Below are 13,200 nucleotides of genomic sequence, written 5' to 3'. Positions count from 1 at the left end.
CCCTGCTCCACGCCGGACGTGCCCAACATCGAGAAAAACTTCCGCACTCCTTAAGCGTGTTTACTGTCCTTTTGCGCGGAGACGCCATGCCGTTTTTCTTAGTGGAAAACGTCCCACAATGCTCTGTGATGTAGCTCAATTGTCATGAGAGCCCAGCTCGAAAGCTTACCGTATTATAAGCGTTATCTCGACCATGAGTGTGGAAACAGCGCCATGGTACGTGTTTACGACGCAGAAAGTAACGCCCAGCGTGTTTCTCGATGACAGACGTATTGATTTGTTAGGTATAAGATTGGACGACTCTGTAAAACAAGTTGCCCCTTTTGTTCAAACATATATGCTCTTTGTATATGCTAATCGGAAACGTGCGAATTTTAATGCAACATCTGGCATGCGTGAAAACAGTGAAAACGTATGTCCAGGCTTGAGTGTTGCTCATTGCGAGAAGCACATAATACTCGTGAACCGTTTCAAGTTCTGTCAAACTGGTCATGCGGCTTTCAGGCGTCGCACCAAGCTTAATTCTGTTTTAGGTGGTGTTACGTCAAAGTCATTGCACTGCGCACTAGCTGAAACTCGTAAAGAATGAATTAAAAGAACGTGACAGAAAGGCCACAGTATGAACGCTGCACTCAATCATATTTGTCCTGTCGAGTACTACGCAGCATCACTTGCTTTTCATTGTATGATAATGTTTTCGGCGTTTTCGCCACTTTTGATATTCCTACTTCTACACTTCATTCTTCCAGATTTTGTTTCGTCCCCCCCCCCCCCAAAAAAAACAAAAACAAAAACACTCGCGAATTGTGGCGCAATTAGAGGTACAGCATCCGTGATGTTAACCTCGACCCTGGTCGCTTTATTTTTATTGCGTGATCTGTGCCGCGATGAGCAGAATCACAATCAGCAGCAGCTATATTACTGTCTCTACCGATACTTTATCTTTACGCACAATAAGTGATTCATAAAATGCATTGTATTGTCGGACTGGGGTTTATATCTGATTAATTTATATGTGAGGTTTTACGTCCCAAAACCATCATATGATTATGAGAGATGCCGTAGTGGAGGGCTCTGGAAATTTCGACGACTTGGGGTTCTTTAAGCCCCGCCGCGGTGGTTTAGTGGCTAAGGTACTCGGCTGCTGACCCGCAGGTCGCGGGTTCAAATCCCGGCTGCGGCGGCTGCATTTCCGATGGAGGCGGAAATGTCGTAGGCCCGTGTGCTCAGATTTGGGTGCACGTTAAAGAACCCCAGGTGGTCTAAATTTCCGGAGCCCTCCACTACGGCGTCTCTCATAATCATATGGTGGTTTTGGGACGTTAAACCCCACAAATCAATCATATGGGTTCTTTAACGTGCGCCCAAATCTGAGCACACGGGCCTACAACATTTCCGCCTCCATCGGAAATGCAGCCGCCGCAGCCGGGATTCGAACCCGCGACCTGCGGGTCAGCAGCCGAGCACCTTAGCCACTAGACCACCGCGGCGGGGCGGGTTTATATCTGGAACATGCACTGTATGAAAACTTGGGAATACATAACTCGCCCAGAGTACTTTCTAGATCGGTGCATAAGAACCACCCCCACCTCTCCAGCCCTCAATAGAAGCCCGCAATGAAGGAGGTCCTTTCGCAAACACTGTGGCACAGGGTGGCAAATGAAACTTGAAGCATGACCATCCCATCAAGCCCTTCCGAGTCAAAAGAGTCACAAGATTCAGGAGATGGTGTAACAGCTGGAGCGTTTCTGAGGAAAGGCTCAGCGCCGCTGGCGATAGAGGTGGCGGTGACGTCGTTTTGACGTCAGCGTGAGAGCATGTTGCAAAACAAGTCCGTTCGCGACATCTTCGTGGTCGGCGGTGACTCGCGAAAGGCTAATATGTTCAATAAATCAGGTGAATATGTTTTGTAATTTATCTTATTCGACTGTTCGCATAAAACCGGCCATTGTTTGCTCTAGAAATGTCAGTTTGGGTTAGACGTTCTTGGGATTGTTGTGCTGAATGCTAAATATAGCTTGACGGGGTGGACGGTGACTGTAAACTGCTTATGGTATGATCCTTAACTGGCAGTACGCAGGAAGTCATGCTTCTGGCAACATTTGTACATATTATTCACCGAAGTGCTTTATTTCAATCAATTCAATGTCTTAATGCAAATGAATAGGAATAAAGAAACTTGCAGAATGCAAAAGAAATGGTAAAAAAAATGACGTTCCAGTCGCGCAGCCTGGTTGTTAAAAACTCCAGACATGTACAGTCGTAATGTCTGTAACGATTATCACACATTTGTATTCTTTACTGAATTATAAAGATATGGAACCGCACGATTGTTTAAGCTGTATTGCGCCCGGCGGGACGCAGAAGTTTTGCATTGGTACACCTGCAATGTTCGTATAGTGTTCTGTAAGAAACAGAACCCCACGTGTAGTCAAGGACACATAGGACCAATTTCAAATGATTCGTATTTTTTATCAAGAAAAGCTAATTATTAAACTTAGAATACGTGGCCATCTATTTTTACACCATACCTTATGATTTAAGTACAGGCCGCATACCACCCTCATGGATTTACAAGGCGTATAGCAATTGGGGTAGCATCGTGAACAGGTCAAAGAACACGTCATCTAGATAAGTTTACGGCTCAAGTCTGTAATCTGAGGTTGAGCTGTCGTGGTTAGCGTACACCTAAAAATGATCATTGATTGGTTAGTTTGTTGTATAATTCCTGTGAGTTATACTTACTCGCATGTCCGCAGTCCTTGCAAACGTGAAATATTATATTTAGTACGGAAAGCACGTTCATCTCTAACATTCATAGCCCTGCGACAACCACAGTTCGAATAACAATGTAACCAAGTTGCACGTACATTATTTTCTGAAGCTTTCTTTATATCTTGTGCTGAAATAAAAAAAAATATATGTTAAGGTGTTCCGGTCGCCATTTATTAGCTCACGCGTGGCAGTAAAAGAAATGCACAAACCATGAGTGTCGATGAGTTACGGGCATGGTATTTGAACCACTTGTTATAACATCTTCACAAAAACAAGCGTTGTTCTAGAAAAAAAATAACTTTAATGTCATTACAGCTGCAGGTGCGTACACCATGTGCCCACACGGGCACGTGGTAACATGCCTAAAGCTGCTATTCTGTCGTGTTTATCTTCGGAGTCGTCTTTTGGCATTATGTCACTCGCGTATTCCAAATATCGGACCCATGTTTGTCGCAGTTTAGTGCAAACAAGGCAAGCCACCAGAGCAGATGTGGCGGCAGCCTTGGCAGACGTCCATGGTTTGGCTCTCGAGAGACGAGTCAAGCCTACATAACGCTCACCTTCGCTATCACTGTTGCCACGGAAACGAAGCAAACGATGGGCCGGAAAAAAAAAAAAAAAACAAGCCCGCATGATGCTTACACCCGGTAAGGAACTTTCTCGTCTTTTCTGGCCTCGATAAGCGCTCTCGGTTCCCGAACATCACATGCAACTGAATGTGTTGGTGTCGAGTATGAGGTATTTCTATGATCGTGGCCTGTAGAGTGAAGCTGTTAAGTGAAACCAAAATATGTCTGTCTTATGTTCTTAAGAACTAAGAACGCGTATGTATGCCACCAATATTGGGCAAGCTCTTTTGTTCACCACTGGCCCAATGAAAAGAAAGAAGAGAACGCACGGCAGGATCGCCAATTAATATTTCTGGATGGGCGTTACCAATAATTGAGAAATACTTTAATTAGCCGCTGGAATTAACCCTGTGATAAACACCCAGGCAGCACCGTTCCTCTTAGCTGGTAAAGCATCTGTATACAGTCCTTAAGTGGTGATGTGTCCTGCTTCTTACACCTCACATAACAGTAAGAAAAGCTGGTGCTTAAAAGTAATACTAATGAAGGCGTTACTATACCACAACGAGTTGCTACTATACTGCTGGTTCAAGCACTCTACTCATGTGAGCTGCACGAAAGCACTGGGGTAACAAGCCCATGTGATATCAAGTTTGAGAGAGTCAGAACAAGGTGTCATAGAGTATTGAAGGGCTGTCTAACGTATTCAAGAGTACATGCATGTGGATACACCGTGACTGGCACAGACGAAAGGCAAAGACAGGGGCGCAAGGCCGCGCGTATACTGTCAATTTAGGCTTTGCTTCATAACGTTGTCCAATTCTTTGCGTTAAAGAACCCCAGGTGGTCTAAATTTCCGGAGCCCTCCACTACGGCGTCTCTCATAATCATATAGTGGTTTTGGGACGTTAAACCCCACATATCAATCAATCAATTCTTTGCGTATTAGCCATAGGTCAGCGAACTCACTCATGGGTCGACTCGCTCAGGCTCACTCAGACTCAGATGAGGCCGTGAGTGCGAGTGTGAGGAATATTTTGGTGAGTCCGAGTCAGTCCGACTGTGTGAGTGCATGTGAGCCCGAGTGAGTGCGGCGCAGAAACTGAGTCTGAATAAGCCCGAAGCCCAGGACATATTTCTTGAGTGAGTCTGAGTGAGTTAATTTTTGTTTTACGAGCTGTGATAGTAGCGCTGCAGCCATGATGAAGCTTATTAGCTCGTCCAGTGTGCCACTTAACTATATTTCTTAACTATATTTGCGAAGTTGCACGGATATTTGGGGGCTACGCGTATAAAAAAGTGAGAAGGAAAGAAAAGCGGGCACAAGTTCAGGGACAGTGAACTAGGCCGCTTGTGTCTGTGCCTTGGGTCTGTTGACGGGACCTGCTGGTCTTCTGATACGTTAACATCTTAGCGCTTAACATCGATAACGTATGTGGCGGGGATTCAGTGAATTTAGTTAAATCTGGGACACTCAGTGGAGTAACTGGCGCACCTTTAGAGAAGGATCTTAGTAATTTGTCATTTCGTGGATTCGTTTAACCTTCTTCTTAACATCAAAACATGCCTTACCTCGAAGTATTGGCTTGTACGTAGGATCTAGCAGTTTACTGTATTTGATGCGATCAAGAACCTTTACTATTGCTACTACCGCGGTACCAGTTTTTTACACAATAACGCTTCTATTTAACAAATGTAGTCATCCTTATATTTATAGGTAACTGGCAAAACAGAAAGTAAATCAGTGACATGTTATGCAGCATCTAGCCGAGAGTATGCATAAGAGTTGTGCAGTTACTGGGTCATGTCATCGTGTTTGCGTTATTGCAACTGCCTACCCATGCGTCTTGAAAAGGAGAAGCAGTGGCCTGAATAGGTTACCTAGACGTGTCCGATAACTCGGACAATGCTTTCATTGCTCTACGTTACGAAATGTATTGACGGCTACTCAAGCCTTATTTATTTATTTATTTATTTATTTATTTATTTATTTACTTTTTTATTTATTTACTCACACCTACTGCAACGCTAACTACGCTAAGGCAGGAGAGAGTATAGAAGCATACTCAGAAATTTACCTAAAGGCAATGGGAATAACCCAAACAGGTAACATAATAACATTGTGTGAACATTAAGGCAAAAAAATATTAAAACCGCCTCGCCGTGGTGCTCTACAGTGGCTAAGGTACTCGGTCGCTTACCCGCAGGTCGCGGGATCGAATCCCGGCTGCGGCGGCTGCATTTACGATGGAGGCGGAAATGTTGTAGGCTTGTGTGCTCAAATTTGGGTGCATGTTAAAGAACCCCAGGTGTTCGAAATTTCCGGAACCCTCCACTACGGCGTCTCTCATAATCATATGGCGGCTTTGGGACATTAATTCCCACGTATCAATCAAATCAATTAGAACATAAAAAAAGAATGAACAAATACGATTTGCAAAGAGATTCGCGTATTTCACATATATGCGTTGTGAATTTCGGCTATACAAAACTCTGTGGTATGAACGAACAGAACCAGTTCATTACTTTCATTCTTTGATGGAACGGGAGAAAAACTTAACTTGAACATAGTTAGAGCGTAATAAAGCCCAAATTTAGGTCGTGGCAGCTTCATGTACTTCTCGTTGTTTGGCAGTTTAACCGTGGAGGAAACGATGCTTAGCAATAATTTTCATGGCTATGTTCGGCGCCGCAAAAAGAGTGAAGTTAATTGCAATGAAAGTAGAGTAGAATATGGTGAGAAATTGTGGTCGTGAAGGTGACATATCACTCTTATCATATTTTTCTGGACTGCTTCCAGTTGTTGAATCTCCATTGCTTATACGGGTTCCAGACAACGGGCACGTAGTCAAGTACAGGACGAATTAGCGATTTATGCAAGAGAAGCTTTGTGTCTTTGGGGGATTTATTCAGATTGCGACGTGGATAGTCTAGTTTCTCGATGCTTTGTGACATATATAGTCGATGTGATTGGAGCATGATATTGTGTGCAAAAATGACATCAATAAACGTATAATCTAAAACGGTACTTACAGGACAGTTATCAAAAGAGTATTAAAAAACAGAGGATGATTTATTACAAAAAGACAGAAGCATGGTTTTATTAAACTTAATGTTCATCTTCCGGCTTTTGCACCAACTGCAATACCCAGCGAACTACTCCTAGAAGCGGTAGTTGTCGCAGTGTGTTTGGTCACTTCGTACAAAACGCAGTTGTCGGCATAAAAACGAAATGTAGAGGAGGTGTGGGCAGGTAAGTCGTTTACGGAAAGTTAAGAGAAAGTAAAGGTCTAAGAACAGACCCGTGTGGCATTTCAGATGTTACTTTAATAACAGCAGGGTTGGTCGACTTGTAGGAAACAAATGCAGATCGATAAGACAAAAAGCTAGATATCCAGTTAACTTATTGTTTAGTAATGATCGGAGCGATGCAAGGAGTTTAGAATGTAGTACTGTATTGAAGGTTTTTGTGAAGTCTATGAAAATAGCGTCAATCTGGTCGCTATGATCAAGGCTGAGCAAATTATCATGTGTGAATTCGACTAATTGCGTTGTTGTGCTAAAACCACGTCCAAACCCATACTGTAGGTGAGATATTAATCGATTTCATTCCAATAAGAGCGTAATTTCTTTATAAATGAGGTGTTCTAACATTTTGCATGACTTAGAAGTCAATGATATTGGTCTATACCTTTAAATAGACTGCTTATTGCCGGATTTAACGAAAGAGCCATCGTCCCTCAAGGGGGAACAGTGCTAGAAGATAAAGGCTTTTTGAATGTGATTGGTAAATATCTGGACGAACACAGGGAGTAGCGAACTAAGAATGAATTATGTACACTGTCCGGGCCGATGCGTTTTTTACATCAAATTTTAGGATAAGTCTCGAAACGCCTTCATTCGTTATTTCTATCACTACTGATTGGTTCAGAACGAGGAATACCTGTCAGAGAACGAAGGGTGTTGTCAGAATAACGCGCAGACTTAAAATGGTTATTAAAAGCATCAGATATCACTTGCGTGTCAGTAATGACGTCATCCTCTATTTCGAAAGAAGAAGGCGAGTCAGCATGAGGCAAAATCGAACACCAAAATTTGTGGGGATTCTTCCTCAACAGATCCGGCAACTGAACGCGATTAAAGAAATCTTTCCTCGTTTTCATCATTAAGTTAAGTTCACACTTAGCCTTCTAAAACCGGTCTAGAGCGTCAGGATCATTAGATCTTCGGCAGCGCCTAAGTCAACGAACACGACGAGATAAGTGTAAGAGATCACGAGTAATCGAAGAAAGGCTTGCGTTGTTTTTTTTTATTGTCTTAATTGGTACGAGTTTTAGGATACACAACTTTACAAGATCTTCAAAGTAATTGACAAGACAATGTATATCCCAGAGTGTGCTCAAAACGTATCAAACTGATCAGTCAAAATGTCAGTTATGGAAGTGTCGTCAGTAGTAGTAGTAGTAGTAGTACTTTTATTTACAGTAAGCCGGATACAGAGCTCACAGCAGGGGCAAAGGGCTAAAGGCGAACAGCCTGACAAAGGCCCTTGTCCCTCCGCAGTCCGTGACAGTGCAAAGCTTAGACATCAGCACTGACAAGCAATATATATATTCAATACATTGGTTTCAAGCAACCTGCAATTGCACGCACAAAATTCAAACATAAATAGCATAAGAAGTTTACATAACACATTTTAGGAATTAGAGGTCACTCTCGTAAAAATTCACAGCTACACGATATCAATGAAAGAACTCAAAAACAGACACAAAATGCATGCGGATACAATGAATTGTGCTGTATACACTCGTATAATTGACATAGAAATTTATGAACAATTTAAGCATTTGCAGAGGCATGAGACTCCATTACGTAGTTTCGATAGTGTAGACCGGTGGTTATGAATAAGTTCTTTATTTGTTTCTTGAAAGTCGCACTACTAGCCCTAAAGTTCAATTGATCTGCACGAGTGAAATCAGAGAAGCTATTGAATGTATCGGGCAATTCAGACGTGGGATAGCAAAGTGTTAATAAGACACTTTTATGGTCCGTTAATTCGTCAACAATCTCGCAAGAGAACCTTCTGTCAGCTAGATCTGTTCTGAAGAAAACTAAGTCTAGGATAGAATTGAGCCTAGTTGCACATGAGACGGCTTGAGCAAGCTCAAAAGATAGAAACATTAATTAATTCATTACAAATCGCAGCATCTTGACCCGTTACAGTCAGAAAAGGCCAATAGATGTCAGGAGCGTTAAAATTGTCCACACAGATCAATCTTGATGAAGCAATATTTACATTGCACATGAAATCAGCAAGAGCATGAAGGACTTGAAGGGATGATCCAGGTGATCGACATACAACGCTAATTACAGTACACTGGTTATTTAGGTAGACCTGACACCAGAGGATTCAATTTCAGGAGGCGAGGGTAGCACTGAGAATCGGATATCTGAGCGGATAAGTAGGGCAAGTGCTGCCAATGCCTTCTATCATGTCAATACGCGCGACAATAAAACCGGGGGGAATACACTTAGAATCGTAAATGTTACAATGAAGCCATGACTCTTTGATGCCAATGATATAAGGGGAATAGGTTGGGACAAGTGACAATAGATCTGGAAGCTTTTTAGCAATACTATGAGCATTAAAGTTCAAGACTACCAGGTCCTAATGCCGGCTGTACTGAGGTCATGTAGTGGATAAGGTGGCATTCGAATAGGCGGGATAGGAAATCGAGTGCCATGTGCTCAATCTGAGACATTCACTAATGAGGTTGAGGTGTTGTCTCCATACTAACGTACGTTGTAAATGAACCCATGATCCTATCTTAACTTCACCGCAGAGCCGCCGTTGTGGAGAGGAAGTGAAAAAGCTCCAATTTATTTCCTTATATATGTAATACGAGCAGAAAAGCCTTCCGAAATAACCACGTTTGTGCCTTTTAGAACGCACTTTTCGAAGCTTGTGGAAAAATTTGGTTTGCGGACATGTAATTTTCAATGTGTTGTGAAACACAGAAGTTACGCTGCCTAACAGCGTGTTAGTGTTTTCATTTGGATTTTCTAAAATACCGTGTACGAACAGATTATTACTCTTTGAATGATTATCGAGGGCATAGATTTCTAGGACCAGTTGGTTGATCTTCGTAGTTAAGCAATTCTTTTGACGTGTAAAGTCCTAGTATCACTGCGTTGAATAGGGTCAAAAGAATGTTCCGGAGCACCAACACGCAATTACAAAGCATCGAAACGACAGGCATTCGTTTGTTGAAAAAACTTGTCAGCAAATCACGAGCTAGCTTATTTTGACCCTACAAAAGTGTTGAGAACATTTCAGAGACAGACAGAGGATCATCGCCAGCAAGCACGGAATCGGAGTGTGCATAATCAATGATAATCCTTGTTGAGAGCGTTGGAACCAGCTGCTTTCCTTGTGTTTAGCCTATTACTAGAAGGATTGGTTTTACTGATATACGTCGATTTACTCGGAGGCCACGGATTTAGTTCCACATCATCATTTAAATGATCGATATTTGCAGTATAACGCTTGTAAGTATACAAAACACAACACTACGTGGGCAAGGTGGCAGCAGTAGAAAGCGACAATCAGAACTAACGAATTCAGCATTGGAAAGGTAACATGCCTGCATAAATAGGAAGAAACAAATAAACATCGAGCTAATGCTACTGCGACCTAGCCCACTGAAGAGATGATCTACGGGCAGTGCATTTATACTTCATCTGGAGGCTGACGTCACAGTCACGCAGTTGTCGATAAATGGCTGGTCAAGTAGAGGGTGGCCGCGATATACAGACTTGCGGTAGTTCGAAGGTTGCGCAGGCATTGACCCATAACGAAGAGATATGGCTATCCCTAGATAGACCATACATGACGTCCACGTGTCCAGATAGAAGTCATTGGGCAGAATCATGCATGCGTTCAAGTGGAATCGTGACGCCCCAGTAGTTCAGATCCGCAAAGCCAGCTAGGAACTGCAGAAATGAAAAGCAACGGGTAAACATCGTGCTGGTGTTGCTGCAACCTAGCCCACCTATTCAGGTGGATGCCACCATTAAAATGTTTGTGATTAGTTGATATGTGAGGTTTAATGTCTCAAAACCACCATATGATTATGAGAGACGTCGTAGAGGGCTCCGAAAATTTCGACCACCTGAGGTGTTTTAACGTGCTGAAACGTTCGTATAAAGTCAGTTCTTCACATTAATGATTTCGTTTTTGCTGTGTAGCTCTTCGGTTTTGTGGGGTGTGATAGACATAAACTAGATAGGTCCTCAGAAGCTTTGCCCCATAAAAGCGTGGACATCAACCATCCTATGACAGAGCCATGTCGTGTCTCTAAACTATTTTTTAAATAAACACTAATGTTCATAAAACGTCAGTTGTGGTTGCTGTGCTGGCTATCCAATTTTATAAATATTAGATATGTACTTTTATGATACAGCTGTCACATCAGATTAACGTTAATTGTAGTTAGGCGCCATGTACTAAAGTTGATTTATGTAGCAGTGTCCACGGCTACCATTCTTGCAAGCACCAGCGCTTCTGGTGTTTCAAATAATCGTGCTGCTGTTGGCATCATTGCACGAGTGCAAACAACTGGTTATATAAACATCTGCAACTGTTCAACATATCTATGTGCGTGCAACATTCGTACGTATAACTTGCGTCAGTTCATAACGTGCAACTCAATCAGAAATTTCCACCTAAAATTTCTACCTAAAAGATCCCACGTACCACATCAATTCCCAAGGTACGTCGGATCTGTCGACTTTTTATACAAAAATATTCTGAGGTGTATGAAAACGAGGCAAAGAGCAAGAGAAAGGTTGGGGTCATTGTTAAATCTTCTAACCGGTAAACTGTAAATTTTTAAAAAGGTTTGAACCATTAGGCAACCTTCTTTGTTTTTCTTCTATTTCTTCTTCTTTTCCTCGGCTTGGCTCCGTCTTACTTTCCGGGTTTTTGATTGATTGATTGATTTGTGGGGTTTAACGTCCCAAAACCACCATATGATTATGAGAGACGCCGTAGTGGAGGGCTCCGGACATTTTGACCACCTGGGATTCTTTAACGTGCACACAAATCTGAGTACACGGGCCTACAACATGCCCCGCCGCGGTGGTCTAGTGGCTAAGGTACTCGGCTGCTGACCCGCAGGTCGCGGGTCCAAATCCCGGCTGCGGCGGCTGCATTTGCGATGGAGGCGGAAATGTTGTAGGCCCGTGTGCTCAGATTTGGGTGCACGTTAAAGAACCCCAGGTGGTCAGAATTTCCGGAGCCCTCCACTACGGCGTCTCTCATAATCATATGGTGGTTTTGAGACGTTAAACCCCACATATCAATCAATCAATCAATCAATCAATCAATCAATCAATCAATCAACGGGCCTACAACATTTCCGCCTCCATCGGAAATGCAGCCGCCACAGCCGGGATACGATCCCGCGACCTGCGGGTCAGTAGCCGAGTACCTTAGCCACTAGATCACCGCGGCGGGGCTTCCGGGTTTTTCTCTCTTCTTTTTATGTCTAATTTTTTGTCTACTTCGTTTTCTTTCATCTTCAAGTCGTTCGAAGAAATAAAAGAAGCAGCTTATTTGTCTTTGACACGAGTGTGCGCTCAATGTGCTACAGATGACTCTGCTAGGCATTCGTGCTTTTGACTGCGTCAAAATAATCATCAAGGCACTCGAAGAAGGAGAAGAAGAAGAAGAAGAAGAAGAAGAAGAAGAAGAAGAAGAAGAAGAAGAAGAAGAAGAAGAAGAAGAAGAAGAAGAAGAAGAAGAAGAAGAAGAAGAAGAAGAAGAAGAAGAAGAAGAAGAAGAAGAAGAAGAAGAAGAGAAATCCATATAGTAGTTGTAGTTTTGGTGCATAAAGCATTACAGTTCAGTTTAACTATGTTCATATATGAGCTTTACAATGGTTAATTGAGCCTGCGCATCGTGTTATGAATGCCACTTCAGAAAGAACCAGTAAGTCCTTTTCGAGCCACGATGTGCTGCGACACCATTGCTCTACGACCGTAGTCGGAAGTCAACGAGGTGGCTCTTGACGTAACCGCTGTCCAGATAGCGTCCTAGGAGAGCGCAGCTGCAAAACAAATCTGAGAATCGCCCCGATAACGAGGCCCACCAACAGCTACCCCATTTCTCAGCTTTGTTCTGATAAGTGGGGGCTGCAGCCGCGCGTGCACCGTGTCGAATTAAACCTTGTGGTGCGCCGATGAGGCTCTTTTTTTTCTCTTCTCTTTGTCCTTATCACTTGGCTCTTACGCGGCTGACGTTGCAACGGATGTAATAAAAAAATAACCGGCGGAAAGATGCTTCGTCACTATTGAGATGTTAGTTTTTGTTCCTGGCTTGTAGATCGCGAAAACAGTATGAATGGCAATAAATGCATTGTCTCTGCGCTGCATTTTCTAACGCACACACGCTGCGTCATTCAGGCCGTTAAGGTGCGTACGCAGTCAAGACCTATCTGAGACGTGTACCTTACCCCCGTATTCTAGAACGTCCCTTCACTCAACGCTTCACCTTCACTTGAGAAAACCGATGGAAGCGCTCTCCCTAGGCACGGCAAGTCACTGCATATCAGCGATAATGTGGTACGATTCTCGAGCAGCACAGCGTCATTTTCAGCCGAGAAGTGGCGCAGTGCTCAGCTCTGTCGAGTGAAGGGTGAAAGTCGAGTCGAGGAGCGTTTGTGAATACGGGGTTTAGTCTAAGTTGACGGGCCTCGAGCACTTTCGCCATCATAAAGGAAAGCGAACACTGCAGCCGGAACTTGATCCCGCCACCTTCGGTTCAGCAGTCGAACACCATAATCACTAGGCCAGC

The sequence above is a fragment of the Rhipicephalus microplus genome, chromosome 4 (assembly GCF_043290135.1).
Source record: "Rhipicephalus microplus isolate Deutch F79 chromosome 4, USDA_Rmic, whole genome shotgun sequence".
NCBI lineage: Eukaryota > Metazoa > Arthropoda > Arachnida > Ixodida > Ixodidae > Rhipicephalus > Rhipicephalus microplus.
The sequence above is the reverse complement of the archived record's forward strand: the minus strand, read 5'-3'. Positions refer to the sequence as shown.